This window comes from Paramormyrops kingsleyae, chromosome 23 (genome assembly GCF_048594095.1).
Source record: "Paramormyrops kingsleyae isolate MSU_618 chromosome 23, PKINGS_0.4, whole genome shotgun sequence".
In the NCBI taxonomy this organism is placed as follows: domain Eukaryota; kingdom Metazoa; phylum Chordata; class Actinopteri; order Osteoglossiformes; family Mormyridae; genus Paramormyrops; species Paramormyrops kingsleyae.
In genome coordinates, this window is record NC_132819.1 from 15,032,048 (window position 1) to 15,052,913 (window position 20,866).

At 41.3% G+C, this 20,866-nt stretch overlaps 1 long non-coding RNA gene across 2 annotated transcripts; it reads right to left on the reverse strand.

The window, feature by feature from the left end:
• Positions 1 to 2,017: 2,017 nt before the first annotated feature.
• On the reverse strand, positions 2,018 to 20,416 carry LOC111843977 (uncharacterized). 2 transcript variants are annotated; one of them, XR_002838285.2, is made up of 5 exons: positions 20,195 to 20,416; positions 19,972 to 20,072; positions 7,113 to 7,216; positions 6,711 to 6,902; positions 2,018 to 5,399 (listed from the first exon to the last, which is right to left on the reverse strand). It is a non-coding gene; the product is annotated as an uncharacterized lncRNA (long non-coding RNA). The 2 variants fall into 2 exon arrangements; XR_002838284.1 differs by lacking the exon at positions 2,018 to 5,399 and having other exon boundaries at positions 6,498 to 6,902.
• Positions 20,417 to 20,866: the final 450 nt, after the last annotated feature.

Sequence of the window (20,866 nt, forward strand, 5' to 3'; positions counted from 1 at the left end):
TAATGCCAGAGGAAGTTTGGAACTCTGCAGATATTGTGTCAACAGAGCTCTGGTGACTTTTATGCGCCTCAGCACTCAGCGACCCCGTTCTGTTACTTTCTGTGGTCTGTCACTTTGTGGCTGAATTTCTGTTGTTCCTAAAGGCTTCCACTTTGCAATAATACCACATATAATTGACCATCGAATATCTAGCAGGGACAAGGTGTCACAAACTGTCATTCTTACTACTAAGGTAGTATCCTATGACAGTACCACGCTTGTATTCTCTGAGCTCTTCAGAACAACCCATTCTTTCACAATGTTTGTAAACCTGACTGCATGGCTAGGTGCTTGATTTAATATACCTGTGGCAATGGGTCTGAATGAATCACCTGAATTCAATGATTATGAGGTGTGTCCCAAAACTTTTGTCCGCATAGTGTATGTGATGGCATTTCCTGAAGGTCCCATGTATACAAGGGTTAATATACAGAATGGTCTATGCAGTATTTGACATTCCTGCTTTTGTAGGCTTTTGCAACAAGATCCTATAGTTCAGGGTTATTTAAATGGACGGTTCTCGAGGTCCGAGCACTGCTGGTTTTCCAGCCTTCCTTTACCTGTCAGTCAGGTGTGAAGCCTCTGACCAATCAGAATCAGTAATTATTAAACTAACTACCTGGGAGAACTGAAAACAAGGCCTGGATTTGGAATCGAGGTCCAGATTTGAAGAACCCTGGTATAGTTGATTGTCTTCAGAACTTGGTTAGTGATGTTAGGCTACTTGGTCTCTCTGTAAGCCACACAGTGGCTGGACGACATTTTTCATACTGCTTTTAAGAGGATTGTTCTATTTTCTGGCTTGTCATTCTGCTGTCTTTTCACCTTTGTCTCTCATCATCATTTCACTCCTAAAATTCACAGTTAATAAATACTTGCATACTTAGTTTTAGGCTTTCTAATGGTTTAACAGCTCAGGTCCACTTGTGGTCTGTGCAGGAATGACTAATTAAAGATATGCGCTTTGATACAGCAGACTTTGTCTCTCATAATTTCGAATAATAATTTGAATAATTTATTTTTTGTTTCAGATTTTACCTATACATTTTAAAGCTAAACTTTGTAGTATTCCCTTTACTCTGGTTGACTCTGAAACCTTGAAGTTAACTTGTATAGCTCTTAGTATTTTATATACTTCAAAATATTTTGTGTAGGTAGGGCCCCAAGAATGTCTCTTGCTTCAGGGCCCCCCACCTTAATCCGGTCCTGTCCCCTGGGGTGCCTGCAGGCAACACAGCCCCCTTGGTTGTTCATGCTGTTGCCCCCTCACAGCAGGTCTGCCAGAAGAGAAAATGCACGTGTGCAAGGTGTCTGGAACCATGCCTGGGCCCCTTGATCCTGAGCTTGGCCCTGCCAAGAGGCCAAACATCCCGCTCTCCCCCCTCAGAGAATCCTGTACCCCCTCCTGCACCTTAGAGCTGGAGTCCAGGCTACCTGTAATAACCTGACCTTCTAGACACCTAGTTTATAGACACTGACCATCTGGAGGGAGGACTTCAACTGCAAGCTCAGGACCATACATGAAGGAACCTCTGGCAGGGTTGCCAGGTTGGTGCAATGCTGCCAGGCCTTAAAGGTCTATCCATGTCCCGGGCTGCTAAGCCCTATGCACACAAACCTCATGCATCCAAGGTCACAAGAGTGCATTAAAACAGAAATGACCAGACTAACAAAAATATACAAATTTCTGAGGTCTACATACATTTACCAACTCTGATTAGAAAAGTATTTTACACGACAACTAAAACTATTTTCTGCTCTTTTGGATTGACTTATTCTGTGAATTAATCATAATGGTTAATTATGATTAAAACCATCTTGCATCCATTTTGGGTTGTTGTGAATAATGTAAACGTCAAATTTGTGTTTCTCCAACTGGTGCTACATTTCCCATGGCAATGAATGAGACAGAATTGTAATTAAAACACATGTATCTTTAATATCTTTATTTCACACACAGGATTTTGAGCATAAATATTTAACTTCTAAGGTATGAAACTTTATTTCCGTCACTGTGAGGGGTATGAGTCACGATACATTGTTTGGAATAGGATGAAAACTATGAGACAGGGAACAGACAGTACAGGCTCGTGTGTGTGTGTGGGGTCAGGGTTTGATGGAACCTGAGCACCTGCCTCTTTTGCCCAGACTTGAAAGTACCTCTCTTTAAAGGCACGGAGTGGCCCTGTAATGTTTGTGTGAAAGGCCTTGAGCACCAACCCCTCAAAACATCTGCCTGGGAGTCAAACATGTCTTTTGGTGAGACATGAAAAAGAAAATTCCCGTGAGTGAGCTGGGGGTCAGAGTCAGGACAGAGTAGAACCGTAGCCAAGTTTAAGACACAATCGATGGAGCGAACAAGGGCACAAAAGCCCGGTGACCCAGCTCATTGTGCTTGGACTCCAGGCAGATTCCTTCCCAGGTGACAATGATGGCATGCTTACATATACAGATTACAATGGATTATTAGCGTAGATTTATATATATAAAAAGTTTTGGGTGAGAAAAGTTGGTCATGGACAATATGCACTCATTTTATATTTCCACATAAAAAGAAACATTTGTCATTGATTTAATTGAGGTAAGATTATTATTTTTTTTAGTTTGTGGAAAATATTAATTAAATATAATTTAGCTGTTGCTGAGGGTTGGAAACAAGCGCCCCATATGTTGTATGTACACACTATGATCATCTGTGCATGAAATTGCATAAACTGTACTTATGCGTTTGATTATTTCCAATTCAGGCATTGGACAATGAATCTCACCATAACTCTCCCGGAAAGTGGAAAGACAGTGAAGGTGGACTCAGCAGAGAACAATATGCTTCACATTATCCACAGCCCAAGATATGCGCTGCTGGCACCATTGAATCTGATGTTTGTTATTGGCACGAGTGATCAAAAGTTTGACTATAGCAGCCCAAGCATGAATATTGACCCTGTGGAGCTCCCAAGGACCAGTTTTAGTGGAAACAGGAGAGTTGAGGTGCGCATTTAATTCTGCCATGAGTTTGGCAGCTGAGGTTTTATGTTTTTTGGATACAATCCAGGTTAGTCCCCGGACATCCCTTTCAGACAGCTTCCTCTTATGTCCACAGTTACTCCTGTTGGATGTGGTCCATCCTTCGTGGTGGTATGCTGACATTACTCTGGATACCGTGGTTCTCGAAACATCACAAAGACTTGCTGTCCTGGTCACAGATGCACCAGCAAGCTGTGTACCAAGAATTTGTCTCCTTTTGAACTCTAATATGTCTCCTGTTATGTTGTGTGCATTGTAATATTTTATGTACAGCAGTGTTATTGCTCTGCTAATTCAACCTTCACACTCTGCTCTTACTGATGGAATGTGCAGTCAGTGAAGATTGGCCACCAGGCTGCGCATATATAGGCGTGAACCTCAAATACTATTGGCCAGTGTTTCAGTTTCATTGTCCAGCCCCTGTATTTATGCTGTAGTTTGCCTTAACTTAATTAGATAAATGTAATTTTGAGAATATTCTCAGTAACGGTATACAACAAATTATGTTTTGCATTCTTAACATAATCATTTGCAATTGCAGCAGAAACATGTGATTTCAAAAATCATTTTGATGACTGTCATCCTTTAGCTTCCAGTCATCTTGGGTCTTTTGATATCTTTGCTTTGTTGTCACAGTGACAAAAGACAATTATTGGAGCGACTCCTGTACTGATATCGCCAGGGGCAAGATAAAAACTGGCTGCCCAGATGGTGAGCAGAAAATGCAAGCGGTCAGCTGATGGCGGCGAAAGTATGTCCCGGCCAAAAGGAGGAGAGAGGGAGCATCTGCACACAGTTGTCGCAGACAGACAGGACAGTGAGGCCCAGCTGCTGAGCAGTGAAGCCATCATTTTTCCTACCGCCATTTCTTTACTGGTACACTTCTGAAACAGAAATATTTCAATATCTGATCACTGTGATTACGCAGTACAATATGAGCACAATAACAATTTGCTTATTGAAAGCACATTAAAATAATTTCATAAAAATTATTGATGTGTATTATATTATATTACATACATTATTTATATTTATAACTGAGAAAGCAGGGTCAACATGTCCCGGGAGTAACTGGGGTCAAGGGTCATGCTCTGTCCAGGAACACAAAGAGCCACACACTAAATCCCGAACCATTTCTCTGATTTTTGCAATGGCAGTAATGTGATAGTTTAGTCATTTTTAATCAATTTTAACATATTGGTGTTTGGTCCTCATTCAGAAGCTGCTGATGTATTAAAGTCAGGCCTGTCTCTGAGGAGGAGTCGGACCAGGGTTATCGCCTAATCCATGCCAGGAAGGACACTTTAAGCTACTTCAGGATTTACAAACTACTTTAAAACTGAAAGGTCTCTGTGCTTGCTTAAATAGTCCAGTACTTCTTGTACTTTGACAGGTTTGTTTCCTTGATTGAATGACACATCCGGCTGATTCACATTAACATTAGTGACACGTGCATGGTTATAGGAAGCTGACCAATCAGCACACAGCAGGAACTCAGTGCTTCAGTGAAATTCAAGGTGCTCATTTACACAAAGATTTTGGGATTTATAAAGGAACACCATAAATAAAAGGTAACGCTTTACATTAATTGCATTATGCATTCACCTTCATAATGCATTCATAGAACATTCATAAGCAGCATGCAAGTCCATCTTATGGTCCTTACATCCCTTAACCGATTTAATATACATTAATAACAAACATTACATGATTATACACTTATAGTGTTTGTTATTATTATATAATATTTGTTATTAATATACATTACAGCTATTAAGGGATGTTAGGATGTTAAGGTATACATGCATGATGTTTATGAATGTTTTATGAATACTTAATAAATACATTATTAAGGTGTACTGAACGTTTTATGAATGTAATATAAAAGCATTATGAAGGTGCAGTTAATGTAAAGTGTTACCAAATAATATATAACCTGAAAAAGTATGCACATTTAACTATGGTCCACAGCAGTCGCACTAACGTTTTGGATGAAACAGAGAAAAGTGACATCTAAAGTTTAGATAGAAATGAGTATCTAAGTTGCATTTACAGTTTTAGCACGTGGTGAAATGAACATTAATAAATACAGTAACATTTTCAGTGCCGTTAATTGTGCAGTTTTAGTATTGAGACTTAATACCAGAAAATCTAGGGCCCTTACCATAGCAAAGGATGGAAAGAAGACAATCAGGGCCCACTTGCTGAAGACCAACATCTAATTTGGCGAAAACATACCTGCTCTTGGAATGAATGAAATGGCCAGGTACTTGGAGCTTGCATTCTCTTGGAAAGGTGTGGTCCACCTGAACCACACTGGAGACCTTGAAGGAATGCTAAGGGAGACAACATCAATATAGAATTGGTCCCTCCACAGGCATCAATATGGAATTGGTCACCTCTTTGCAGCTATAACAGTTGCCACTCTTCTGGGAAGGCTTTCCACAAGATTTTGGAGTATGTCTGTGTGCATTTTTGCCCATTCATTCAAGGATCATTTGTGAGGTCAGGCACTGATGTTGAACAGAAAGGTCAGGTTCTCATTCTCCATTCTAGTTCATCCTAAAAGTGTTTGATGGGGTTGAGGTTAGGGCTCTTTGTAGGTCAGACAAGTTCTTCCATGTCTTTTTGGACCTTGCTTTGTGTACTGGGGCACAGTCATACTGAAACAGAAAAAGTCCTTCCTCAAACTGTTCCCACAAAGTTGGTCACAAAGAATTGTCCAAAATATCTTGGTATGCTGAAGCATTAAGAATTCCCTTCTCTGGAACAAAGGTGCCTTTCCCAACCTCCTCCACCAAACTTTATAGTTGGCACAATGCAGTCAGGCAGGTAACGTTCTCCTGGCATCTGCCAAACCCAGACTCATCCATCAGACTGCCAGACAGAGAAGTGTGAATCATCACTCCAAAGAACATGTTTCCATTGCTCCAGAGTCCAGTGGTGGCGTGCCTTATTCCACTCACACTTGGCATTGTGCTTGATGATCTAAGGCTTTCATGCAACCGTTGGAGCATGGAAGCCCATTCCATGAAGCTCCCAGTGCAGAGTTTTGTGCTGGAGTTAATGCCAGAGGAAGGTTGTAACTCTGCAGTTATTAAATCAACAGAGCGTTGGCGACTTTTATGCACTATGCACCTCAGCACTTGGCAACCCCACTCTGTCACTTTACATGGTCTGTAACACGTTTCTGTTGTTCCTAAACGCTTGCATTTGGCAATAATTCTTCTTTACAGCTAACTGTGGAATATCTATCAGGGAAGAAATTTTGCGAACTGACATGGCAAAGGTAGGATCTTATGGCAGCACCATGCTTGAATTCACTGAGCTCTTCAGAATGACCCATACTTTCATAAATGTCTGTAAACCTGACTGCATGGCTGGATGCTTGATTTTATGCACCTGTGGCAATGGGTCTAAATAAAACACCTGAATCCAGTAATCAAAAGGTTTTTTTGTCCTTTTAGTGCATGACTGACACTTGGGAATGTCCTCAAAAACACCCTGAAGAAGCGTAACGTGATCATTTGCCAATACTTAAGATGCTGGGTTCAACCTCCCTCAGATACACCTCTGGCGTAATTCTATAGCCATATCAGTGTGGGAGCTCTGGGACAACCCAGCCCGGCGGTCTCCCTGTTGCTAACCTAGAACACATGCTTCAAGAAAACTGGTTCAGTCAACTTCTACAGGTGAGGCAATCAGAACACTGAATGTTCAAGGTCACCCAACAAAGACTGAACATTCCTTGCAGAGTCGGATATGAAGAGGTGATGACCCCTGCAGAAGCAAGACATCAGTGCAGAGAAGAGTTGGAAAGTCCTATGGATGGCAGAGACCTGAAAGGGAAAAACATAGACAAGGTGAGTCATGGGTGGCAGAAAGATCCAAGTAAAGTCTTCCCCTGTATCCATCTATGTGGGATCTAGCTCTGGAGAGGCTTCCTGACCATGAGTTGTAGAGGAAGAGGGAGGGGCCAAAGGGAAGACATCATATTGTGTCACGGCGCCTGTGGGGGAGTGGAAATGCTGAACCCATAATTCCCTTACCTGAATTGTTCTTCAAGCCAAACCTGGTCGCTGTGAAGTGAACAATACTTGCAAACTTGGAGGTCTCCATGGTGCCAGGCTCGCAGCTGGAGCAGACCTGGGACCTGAAAAGAGAAAAATGCGAGAAAGCACCAAAAACAACCTTAATTAATGCACACCCCAACTATAATCTCCTACAGCTGCTGAACAGTTCCTGACATGGACTTAAAGCCATTAGTGTCACGGATGGCCGACACGATGGGCGCGTCTGACTCATAATAATATCACAATGCACTCCTCTTTCCCATCTATAAGCATTGGTGCCTTGCGATGCAGTGGCATGTGCCAAGCATCTCAGTAATATATGACAATTAGCCAAAATAACAGGTTCAATGGAAATGTAGCTACATACAATCAATGAAAAAAGAATCACAACTTATTATTATTATTTAGCCTATCATTATCAAGGGAAGATTCGCTTTTGAGCAGGGCCTCCTAGAGGGTGGGGCCCAGTGCACCTCATTGACCTAATGAATGCTCTGATTAAGGTGTTCATATTTAATAAATAACAATGTAAATTTGTAGCTTGGAATTATTTATGCGGCAAGGTTCAATAGAAGCGAGAATGCCTGGTACAAAAATGATAAGCTGAACCATGGATTCAACAGCATGTGTATCCCTTTTGGCAGAAATTATGTATATACATGTTCTTTATATATTAGTGAAATGAGGATGACTACCCATTTTATTGTTTTCCACATAGCTGTATATCCATTGTTGTGTTATTTAAATGGTTTGTATAATGTAGATTTTTTTTTTATAAAAGAAAAAATTCTACTGTATTGTTTATTTCACCTGTGACTATGATTTGTGATGTTTATAATGCTTATATTACATAAGCTCTGTATCAAGCAGTAACCTTCCTTCAAATTGTTAATGATGTAGATGTGTGCATTTTGAAAAAAATAAAGTGCAGAAATAATTTTCAGGGGGTGTCTGACACCCCTACCGATAGGGGTCCCCTTCAGTAGATTTTACTACCTGTCAATGCATCTGCTTGGGTTCCGAACTTCCATACTTCGTGGCCAGGAAACATCATCTGATAGAGACACCTGACATCTCTGTCGCCACCCGGCACAAAAATGTCGATAGCTGTGGCTGCTGGGTGTCCTGATGGGTTTTCGGCAGGGGGGCCACCAGCACCAGGCTAAGGTGCTGACCTTTGAAACACGATCAATGGTGCTCCGCCCCGGGGGTTCGGAACATTTTCAGCTACTGAGGGGGAGACAGGAAGCCCCAAGGAGCAAAAGGATGAGCTAATTGCTTAAGTTGTCGCTACCCTACTGGTTCAGCTGGTGGTACGAGAGGCTGCCTGGCTGAGCCATGGGGGGAGCTTTTACTGCAGATAAACACCTGGGGGTGTTTACTGTACGTCTTGAGGGTGACATTTTAGGATGAGCCCCGCTAAGTCACACTCTAGCATTTTTAGAAACATTTCCATTTCTAAATATTGTTCACCCCTGGTACCTTGATTATTGAACTTACATATGCATTTTGCATGATGAGGCACACTACAGCTGTATTTGTTTTTGTCATGGAGAAAAATCTTTCCTGCTTATATTCTGGAGACCAAATGAAACATTTCAGCTTTATGTCTATGTACTCATTTGCCACAGTACCAGGAAGGGTCTTTCACTTTTTAAAAAGACTAATTGAGTTCTTCTGACTTAATTTAGGCAAATTTCACAGCGCTTGCAGGTCAGTCCCTTATTTGCATGTAACTATAACATGATTTCTGTTGAAACGATGGAGCGTTAATGAAGAGTGTCGTTCGTAAGTTGAGCCGTTTAAGTTCTCTGTTATCAAACTGGAGTGGAGGGATGGTGTCACAGTATGAACCATAAATAATTTCAAAGGAGGAATTTCAATAAGATCCTTCTCTCTGTCATGTAGTTCCTTAGAGTATCAGCGTCTACTGCTGCTTTGCACCTTGTACATGGAAAAGGCTGTTTTTGGTGAAGAATAATCTCATAAGTAGTAGTCCTTCGATTTTGTGCAATCACTGTGTCTTGTTTGAAATGACAGCTAAATTAAAAAGAGGTGTGGTAAAACCGTTCTGTAATCTGAAGCCCTTTTTCTAATAATTTGGTTTAATAAATTGATTAAATTCTAATTAAATCTGAAGTCTAGATAACATTCTGTATTACACACTTGCCTGTAATGCTAGGTTAAAGCTGATAGTTTTAGCCTTTCCTGGCTTATATAAATGGATATTTCTTATTGAAGTGCTGAGGTTAAATACCCAATTTATGGGCAAAATGTCAGCAGCCCTGCTGGGGCCAGTGACTGGCCCAGGTCCTTAATTAAGGGGCCTCCCTGTCATTAGGACAGCTGATGACATCTGGGAATCAAAAATCGATATCGATGATATTTTCAAAGGAAACCCATTATCTGTATACGAGCCAAATGAGTCTTCCATCACTCCCCCCACCACTTTCCCAGGCACCCTAAAACTTAAACTCCTCCCATGTCTATACTACAGCCTTTTAACAAGCTTTCAAATTTAAGAAGAAAGGCATTTCAGACAGGCGACCACTCAACTGAATGCCTTCTTTCATCTGTGGCACTTTTTAAAGTCCTAATATTGTGATGTTAAGGGGTTTTAAACAACAGAAGTCGAAACTGGCTGTTGAGAAACCCCCTTCGGAGACCCCTGGCTTATGCTATGCATAAGAAATTTGCAGGCCAGAAAGAATCAGCAGACCTGTGACACCACGATCGTGTAAGCATGCATGTCCTGGTATCTCCCATAAATGGACGTGGTGATTTTTAGGGGAATCCAGCATTCCTGCTTCCTTACTCCTTCCTGCGGAGCCCGACAGCTGCACGAATGCACGGTACAACCCAATGTGAGGATGCATTAAGAACTTACGGTCCCATGTGAAAGATGCTGAAGAGAAATGGGTATAACGATGTGGGAGGAGTTGATAATAATGCAACTAGCTATGTTAGACTAGCTCCTTTGCTCCTGATATGCAAATCAACATTGTGGTAGTTATGAAAAATGTATGTACATGTAATGCATTTGTGAATAGGCTTGCCAAGGGGTGGAAAATTTCTGGAAACTTTCCAGAAACTTCCCGTTCCATGGGAAGGTAATCAGGGGAATTTTGGAAATATTCCAAGTTGGAAACCTTCCATGGGAATTAATGGGAATATATGGGAATTAATGGGAAAATTCCCAGAATTTTGCAATCATTTATGTATTATCTATTGGATGCATTACTGTATTGTGGGTCTGTAAAACTGCAGTTTCAGGCTTGACCAAATGGCTGAATGACATAGAATACATAGAATGACACCACTGGTCAGGACCTAAATGTATACAATCAGCATTTCACACAGACACTGGGTTTGTTCCACGTTAAAATACGCCGTATGTGATGGTCAAGCCGTTGGTGAGCTTTTAATTTGGAAACACTCCTTAAAGGGAAGACTGCCAGCCTGGGAGCCTTTGAAATAATGATTCGATTAACTTCATCGGGGAATGAAAGTTTAAATGGCATTTCATTTGACAGGAATATTAGCCAGGGGTAATTTTGGCAGCTTTGTAGGAGAACCGCCCGCAGGTCCCTGCAGGAAGAGCTGCTATTTCGGGACGGGTGATGAAGCTACTCCCTGAGCTCGCTCACACGAAACCTTCTGATGTTCTGGTCAACAGCAGGGCTCGCAGAACAAAGGCTGCTGGGTGCAGGTCTTCACGAGGTCGGGGGGATTGGGGCAGGCTCAGCAAATGTGCAGGAGGCCAGCGTTTGTGACACGGATATCTAGCTGCTTAGACAGTGATGGATCGCCCTGGAAGGGATTCGATGTGGCGCCTGCTTACTGTGGACCGGCTAAAGAAACGGCCTTTGATTTGCTGGCAAAGCCTGCTCCGGCCCAGCGGTTTCCCCATTTAATTAAACTCTCAGTGCGAAAGTAGGATGAATGTTGTACACCCTGTCCAAATAATGATGTTAGGGGTTTGACTCTTAGTCTGTCAAACTCATTCTGAGCACGCTCTGGCCCATCTCGTTGGCTTATGTCAACTGTTAGTATTTTTATGTCTGGATGCTGATATGTCGTCTGTTTTGTTTTTTTTTTGTCCTGAAAACGGAGCACAAGAACCAAGCAGAGAAATCAGATTGACTGAAGTCAAGCCTGCTGTTCTAATTCGGCCTTGTGTGTTTTGCCCATTAATGAGAATGACAGTTTTTAATAAGAGTCCCAGGGCTCATGTGACACTGAGGCCTGTCTCACCATTGTGCCCGTCCCACATTTGCCTCAGGCTCTAATTAATATCTACTCTGCTGTTACGTACTGCACCCGAAACAGGGAGCAGTTTTGACGGGCTGACAGGCTGCCATCATGCAGCAGCGGGATTTTTCATTTGCATTTCATACCTAGTTTAGCCTCCCGTAATGGGAGTGAGGGCGATGTGGCACAGGTGTGTGCATGTGCTGCTGGTTTAAGCTGAAACGCTTATGACACTCGAGTCTTAGATTTTACCGTATCAGGTTGGAAATTAGTAGTCAGAAACAGCTGCTAGAGCCGTTACACAGCCTATCTACATGTATGTTTTGTATCACTAAACTTTTACATTTTGAAAATCGCCAAATTTTTTATCCCTGTAGGTCTCTTTTCTGAGATAAAGTTAGAAAAAATATTTGGTAATGCTTTACATTGACTGTACCTTCATAAAGCCTTTGATGCATTCATAGAACATTCATAAGCAGCATGTAAATATACCTTACCAGCTTAAATATACATTAATAACAAACATTATATGATTATAGGTATGTTAGGATGTTATATTATACTTATGTGCTTCTCATGAATATTATATGCGTTTTAAATGTGCACTGAATGTTCTATGAATGTATTATAAAAGCATTATGAAAAGCGTTAACAATTATTTTTGCATTGAAAAATGCCTTTATAACACCACAGATGTAATAGACAAAACATCATGCCTTTTATGCAGTCTTTAAATGAATAAGAGTGATCCTTTGTAAAGCTGCAATAAGCTAACTGGTTTCCCATGTAGGGCGCATCCCAGCATGAAGGTCATGGGCTCAAATACAGTGGATGGCAGGATAATCGTATCACAATGTCAGTGTCTTGATCAAGGCCCTTAACCCCAGCTGCTCCTGGACTGCTGGACACCGGCTAATTCTGTGCTCTGACCCCAAAACTTGTTCTCACCTGTATATATTCATGTGCGTCTCTCACAGAGAACAAGATGGAATGTCTGAAACCCACCTAAAACCTCCACAGGGATGAGTAGAGGACTGCAATTCTATCAAATTCTATTCTAGTTTCTCCCTCATGTCTGCCCATATAAAAACATATAACAAAAGAAGAAATGAGTGATAGAATTAAATATTTCATTAATGAAGGGTAAAATGGGTAATCGTAAATGGGACGTCTCGGAGCTTTCAGACAGGTTATGTATATATCTGTTATTTTTGGGGTGTTGATGTTCCTGTTTCTCCATCTGTCCTGGTTCTAAAGGACATTTTTTTTCCCTGGTTCCTTACCTACTCTACCATGGCACAATTTGTAGAACCTAGTGTTAATCCATATATACGGGACATTACAATTAGGAAATCTGTCGAACTAGATCACTGTTTTGTTTTGTCTGTGTACAAGCCAAGGAGGACACAGAAGGAAGCCAAATGACACGGTGATTATTATTTGACGGTGTGTTACAGGACACCATCATTTTGACTGAGGCAAATGTCAAAGCATCCCTCATAAATCTGAGCTATGCCCTGAGTTGACCCTGTTTCTTTTGGGCGACCTACTTCCAGCAGGAGGCCTCATTCTTATAATCATTCTGTCTCAGTTTTCCAACAAATGAAAAATAAGGCGGAGCAACTGTCAAAGGAGGTCAAACAATGATGTTAGGCCTGCCTGTCCTTTAGACAAAGACTACAAACTCTTTGGCGTTTTCCAAAGTTCAATCACAGTCATTGTGGTTGCAAACTCTGAGACACATTATAACAAGAATGTAAAATGAAAGATTAGGTTAATATTATCCTTAAATAATTCCCACATTCTACATTATCAACTGCTATTTCCATCAGATAAATGATGTAAATATAATTTGCTCAATCATAATTCTGTCCCTGTCTGTCACACATTTTCCAATTTGGCATTCATAATGGAAATATAGGTTTATATTATATTTCTGATTGATGTCTGACTGACTACATCCATATGCAACCCAATTAAAAAACATTTAGAAGACTAGAGCAATTAACCAGTTCGATTTTGCCTGCATTTGCACCACTGAAGAGATTAAACTTCCTCTTTAATGGAGATAATAAAACGTTCCCTAAGAAAAGAAATTACTTCACATCGCAATGAACCCACTGAGAAAAAAAGTGATGGGGATATCAATTCCACACAAATACTATTCAGATTTCAGGTTGATGGGCAAGACTTACTAACTTTAAAATATATTCAACCAGGTGAAAGTACAGTTTAAAACACCCAAAAGTCATAGAACAAACCTCATTGTGTTTTGGAAATGTGTGTCATCTGTTTCAAAATCCAATCTGCTCTGCAACTTGTTCTTTAATTTGTTCTGTCAAGCCAATGAGAGGCTTCTAGACCGTAAACCATCGTCCCCGTGGCCCCGGTAGTGGCCTATAATGATGAAGGGTATTGGCTCAATGTTTCTTCTTATTTTGGCAAGGCGATATTTCATTATATTTCTGTTCACAAGATGAGGGAACTTTGGCAAGTCTGACTGGGGTTTTATTTTTCAAATCGCAAAGGTAAGCACATTCATCCATCTTATAGCTGTTTCTTCTGGTTGGAGCTGGGGAGACCCTGAGGCACAAGGCTGGGGAGACCCGGGCAGGAGACTAGCCCATGACGAGCCACACAAGCACACTGTGGGCACTTACAGAGATGCCAGTTCACACAAGTTCTGGGACTTCAGGAGTATCTAGAGACCCATACAACACAATGAGAATATGTGAACCTCACACACAGCGCAAGGGTGGGAGTCAAACTCACAACCCAGGGGGCACGGAGATTGGGTGACAGCACAGTGCTATTCACCAAACCACCGTGTCACCCTCAGAAACCACATCTAAAGCAAAATACAGAAGCAGCAGTATGGCTGACAGCACACATTGAACCCTTATGAGGTTCAATCACAGTCTAACAACTACTTTGAAGTGGATTTTAAATGTCGGCTGTTAACTTTGACTTTGGCTGATTGGAGCACCTACTGAGTAGAATAAATGCATGCTCTCACTAGTTTTATGGGCTGTGATGAACTGGCGTCCTCTCATAACACCAGTATGTCCTCTGCCTTGTGCCCTATGTTGCTAGGGACGGGGTCCAAGCTCCTCACACCAATATCTGTAAAGCTATTGGGAGACTCACTGTTAAAGCTGTTAACGATATAATATATACAAACAATGGAAGACATTTCAGTGGGAATGGTTAAGGGTGAAAGTGAACAATATATCTAATCATTGTTGTGGTTAATGTCTTATTTCAATCAATAGCTTGGAAGCCCAGTCCGCAGCATCACTTGATGTGCACTAAACAATGTCATATCCCTACACATCTCCTCTCTGTTAAGCGATGCCTGTCCCTCCTGTTTTGCCTGTTGTTCCTAGCCCTTGTGTGGAAATCACTCCCAGCAGCCTCTTGTTAGTTCCCTCGTATATATTACGTCCCATATACTGTATATGTGCTTCCCAGTCCTGTGTTCTCCAGTCCAGTTATTGACGTCAAACCCTATTGTTGCCTGTGTCCTTCCTTGTTCCACTTCTCCCATTTTAGATCCCTCATGATCTTGTTTATTTCCAATCTCTGTTCTTTGAGTTCAATAAACCCCCTTTTGTTTCACCACATCACCTGCCCTTAAGTCCTTCATTCCTTAAGTCAACACAAATACTGCAATTTGAAATGTATTTTTAAGGGACTGTGTGGCAGTCAGGGGCACCAAGGGCTGTAGTAACAACCCCAGGTAAGCAGTCCATCTTCCCCAGGGAAGGGGGAGCTCACCTGGACCTGATGGAGAGGGTGCACACTCCCAGCACCAACTCCCATCTGCCGGTGGGTTTTTGTTTTTCTGATGCTCCTTTGTTTCCGTGAAAGGGCCAGTCCAGTCTCTGTGTCGTGTTTCGATTAATAAAAGCACCGACTGTGAGTGCTGGTGCTTTTTGCGGATACCTGCCCACTAAGTAAGACATGAATCACTGTTCTCCTTTTATTACCTTTCTATGGCTGGTTTGAGTCACGTTAAAACCAAGCATTAATGAAACTAAACGCTAAAGAATGGCTCGTGTAAGATGTCTGAAGCTTCAATCTGCAACACTGGCACTATAATACACGCACAATGGTATATAATAATACAGTCATGAAGTTCCTTTTTATTCTTTACATAATAAGCCTCTCTTGGAGTTATGAAAGAGGCCATTTAAGGAAGTTCAATCTCGAAGTTGTTCAGAAAACTACATAAAATGAGCGTCTGCTCAGGACAGAAGATAAACTCCCTTCACCAACACTATTTATCTGTAGCGTCCAGAACCTGGATAATAGCATGTTGAAATGAGAGCAGTAATAAAATATTAAACTGTGACAAAAATATTACATGATAAATAATGATAAAGTATTGCATGATGAAAAAATATTCATATATATCGAGCTTCAGCTTTGGTGATGATTAGCTGTAATCTGTGATGTTCCCCTTTTCTGCAATGAATTCTATATTCAGTGGCGACTCTGTGTGGAGTCGTTAATGATTTATTAGTGATGCTTGAAAATCCAACACTGTGACTTCTGCTCTCATACACTATTAATCACGTAACTGTCCCACATCTTGGACTGCAAGCTTCTCACAGAACCAATAAGGAGAAAAACCTCCATTTTTCAATCATCTTCTGAGGTCCAACGCTGCCTCAATCCGACGTGCACCAACATCGCTATTCATTCAATATTGAATCAATTTTCGCAAATTCTTATGACCAGTAAATTTTCTGGGGACTCAGTCAAGCGTGATCTGGAGAAATTTGGCCTAGTTTCAAGCAGTGTTGTTGATAAACGACAACTGGGACCGGCCCGAATCAGCACAAAAAGCGATCAGGGAGCACACACTGTAGACCGTGGCTGTAAGACGAACAGCCACTGGACCCAACCAGAACCTTCTCCCTCAATCAAGATGAACTCTTCTACAGAACCAGATTCTGCTCACAGCTCCTTAAGGACGATTTGGTATTACAGCTGATTTACAACCTATTAATGCATAATAAGGCTCGCAGCGTGTATCTCACCCCCAAGTGCTCTGGGGGAGTGTCTTACATTGCTCAGAAGCTTGGGGGCAACAGTGATCATGGTTACCAATTAGTCCATTTCTTTCCAGGTTTTATCATTTACATATCTGGAAGAAACATCATCATAACCATGGCAGGTGGCTGAAGGTTAGGAATACCTTTCATGGGGTTATTCAATTCATATCCATATAACAACTATTAAACAGAGCATTGTTAACCTTTTGGGTTTCTGTGCTTTCCGATGTTCACAGCCAGTCCTTATAAAAAAAAATCACGCTATGTGATCTGAGCTGTGAAATACTTTGAAGATGTGTTCCCCACACGTGGGACAGACCCACATCTACTCAAACATTCATTTGTCTCCTTCTCTTTCCTGCTGCCTGTGATTTATCCCCAAATGGATACCTTGCCAGTATGCCAATGGTTTCTGGGCACTGAAGGATGGTGAGACCAGAGACACAATAGTTGAGATAATTATAGGGCTAAGCTCGCAAAAGCAAACTCTGCTGCTGGAGTGAATATTTATAAAAATAGATTACAAATTGTGAACAAGAAGTTCTTGTTTGTGAGAATAAAATTGCACAAAATCTTTCTGAATATGAATTGCATATTGTCTAGAGTGTTGTCAGGCTTGGTGCCCGTTTGGCCCTGTCCCGTGGGCCATTTCACCGCTTGACCAGCAGGTCCCACTGGCCGTCCCATTTGGTCTTGCCCAAGTGTGTTTCCCTTCCCCTCTGGGCTGAGTGTGGCTTGATTTGCTGAGCATGTGACTTAGAGGCAGATATCCCTTCCATCATGAGTTCAAGGTTGGACTAAGGCCAGTCACACCTTTCGTTTATTATTTTGGTTTCATTTTATCCCGTAATTTCCAATATGGTTAATTTATGTGTTGTTTATGGTTACCCTGCCTGTGCCTTGTTTATGTTCTGTTTTACTTGTGTTCCTTGATCTCTCCTTGTGTTTCTTTTTTTTACTGTTTCCTAGTCTCTAGTGACTTTTAGTAGTAATGTACCCCACCTGTTCATTGTTGCCCCAAGCCCTTAGTGATTGAATTGGTTTGGTTCTCATCTGCCCTGCATTCTGTCTTGTTAGTAGTGTATTTAAGTGCTTGCTCTTGTTCTGTTCCTCAATAGTTCATGTTAGTTACTGTAGTTCCCTGTCCTTGCCTTAGTTTTCAGTTTTACTAGTTTTGTTTTGACCACTTGTGGTCTTTTTGTTTTTCCCTTTGTGTCCATTTCATCAATAAAGCCCTGTTTTGTTGAGAGCAGCTGTGTGGATCGTCCCTCCCTTCATCGTGCCCTGCCATAACAAGTGTAGCCCAGCCTCGTCCCCTATGCTGCCTGGGATAGGCTCCAGGTCCCCTACGACCCGTTGTGATCGATTAAGTGATACATCATGTGACTCTCTATAAATAAAAGAAATAACATTTCCCATCTTACCATCCTCCAAAACCACCAAACATATCTCCCAGAAGGCTCTCAATTTCTTTTCTTTGCTTTGAAGAGTGATCTCAGAAGGAGCTGTCCATTAAATGGATCTAAGATGAAGAAGGCACATTTGTTTCATACCAAGTAACCCCTATGCCTCAAAGCTGCATCATGCACATTACTCAAGACAGCAAGCACAGATGGACGATGGATGAGCTCTCCATCAACCGGTTGTGCTTCACATGCATAAAGGACAGAAGGAATCCTTATGTGCTACTAGCTAGGAACATTATTAGCCTGTGAGCCCCCAGGAGCGGCTTCTCTGAGGAAGTGAGCTAGGGATCAAACTACAGGCAGGAAACCAGTCATGCTGTTCAGGGACCTACAGCAGATGTGACAGCTTTAGCAAGACCAAAGCCCCCTCCCCAATTATGACAGGCTGAGGACAAATGATGAGTTGGCTGTTGCTATGTCAACCTGGAGGTGATTATCTCTTAACCTTAAGTAAAAGCTGTAGATCCTGTAGAACAACTGTAGATCCTTCAAGTCTCCAAATGCAAATGATAGTTTAAAGTTGAATACAATAAGAAAGGCCCTAATCAGCCACCAGACCTCAAATCCATTAGACAAAGCATGCAGATTTGATTTTCTTGCAATAAAGACTCTGATTTAATGACAAGGTAGTATAAGGGCTTTGGAAAGCTGTCTCTGAACCATGCTTGTCCAGTTTCACAATTTTACTATTGATCTGAAACCTTTTATGCTAAACAATGGTGTATCTGTCAATGTTGATTTGTTACATATACATCACATTCAGCTTTATTTTTGTATGCTGAGAGATGACCATATCTGTGTTTGAAATGTTCTTTTATTATTCACATAAACCAAAGTGAACCGTTAAAATGAGTTATAAGATGAAGCCACAGGCATGCAGTGCTTTCACTGCTGATCACAGAGTGGTTAATGGCCAGAGTGAAGTTCATGTCCAGCCAGAAGCAGAAGAATCCTATTTCTGGTGTTAGAAATTTAGAGACATTCATAGCGAGTAAATGACCTCTATTTTCTTGTACCCAAAAGGAAACCCAGTTTAAATGCATATGAAATGGCAAATAATCACCCTAATGTTAGCATACTTTAGCCTGTCTGAGGTTTAGACAGCCAGTCAGCTTTAAACCTTCAATGATGGCACTACTAAATTTCATTAGATTATTTACTGTCTTTCTGTATCTGTCTGGTAAGTTATTATCTTGAATGGCCTCAAATCTACCTTTGATGTTAGATCCTTTGGTAAGAGCTTTGGATGAACCGTGATGGAAAGGGTTTATTTTTCAAATAATTGGAGATGGAGTTTTGTTACACCTGGATGTGCTGGATCAACAGGAGCCTGTGCTCCTGATAGATCCAGACAGATCGCATTTTGCAAGCAATATCTGTTTCAGGTTCCACAGGAATGTTTTTATATCCATCAATCTTCTTGGTCAGGGTCACAGGGATGTTTTGATATCTCTTTACACATTAATATATTTTAATATAGTTTCTGTAAAGTATTAGATAAAATCATTCTTTAAAAATATATGCTAGCAGTCTTGGAATAAGGAACAAGAAATCTGTGCTCTGATAACAACTACAGTCCCGTGATATTTTGGGGATGAGTCAAGAAAAATCACATGATGGAACAGAGCCTAAAAAAACCTGTCACGCACATGACACACAGATTACAAGTCTGTCTTTGTCAGTCACACCTGGCTCCTCTTTCCCTAACAAAAAGTGGATGATTACCAAGGTTGCCAACTTTGGGCACCTGGCTGGATTGAGATTTTGTGTTTGAGACAAGAATGCACACACACGTACACTAATTTACGTGTATGTTTACAGTGGTTTTTTTTAGCTTGTAAATAGTCTGTAGAGTGTGCAAACTACACCAAGGCTTTTAATGTACCCAATTTTAGGTTTATAATGGAATAATATAAATTTGCCGTGAGATTTCTTGTGTGAGCCTGAGAGTCTAAAATTGGGAGTGTCATGCCAGATGCATGAGAGCTGGCAACCCTGATGATTACAAAAGCTTTCTCTCTCTCTCTCTGGGCCACTCACATAATGTTCGTGTCTTACCTGAGCAGTTTGTTTTGGCTTTGCCTAATGCTCCCTGTAGAGTCCAGTGGCCAAACACCTTTCAGCAGCAGGTCAGTGACTGCAGTTCAAAGGTTCTCCAACTGCAGGTAGCGTGGTGATTAAGGAAGTATATACAGTACATGCAAAAGGAAGCCTGGTCAGAATTCATTACTGGGTCTTCATGCAAAGCACCTTAAATGCTCCAGGGAATATTCAGATTTACCAGTGGTGGGCATTGTTCCGCTAATCTGCCAACTGCTAATTAGTGAAGCTCATTTTTTGCATTTGCGGATTGGCGTTTCAGCTTACTTGGAAAACCGTTAGTCGACCAGATAGATTCCGCTAAATTTAGTTCCGTTAGCTCTAAATCCAACGGCAAGTTTAACGGTCAAACGCCTTTGTAATCCCTAAAATCCTAAAACCCTACATATATCTAACGGTCTGTTCTGAGCCTGTCTGGTCTACAACAGTTTATCTGGCACACTATTGGCTGACTACATGTAAACACAAGAAGTGATTGGTCGATAACTTGTCGAATTTAAGGTAGTCTGGGCTAAATGTAAGTGAACGAATATAAGTCCATTTAAACGGTGGTACGCTGAACTAAACGGAGAATAGGGACCTGTATAACAAATTCCACATGGCCAGATAACTCGCCGGATTTAAGGTACCCCTTGTTTAAATGGACTTATATTCGTTCATTTACATTTAGCCCAGACTACCTTAAATCCGACAAGTTATCCGGCTAAGCACGAAATCCTGTTTTGTGTATTCTCCAGGTTCTGATTAAAAGAGCTAAAGAGCAATAAAGAGTTGATCCGGTCCTTCCTAGATCCGGGTAAACGGCATGACATGTATGTTAAAAAGTACTTATCATCATCTGACGTCTTCATGA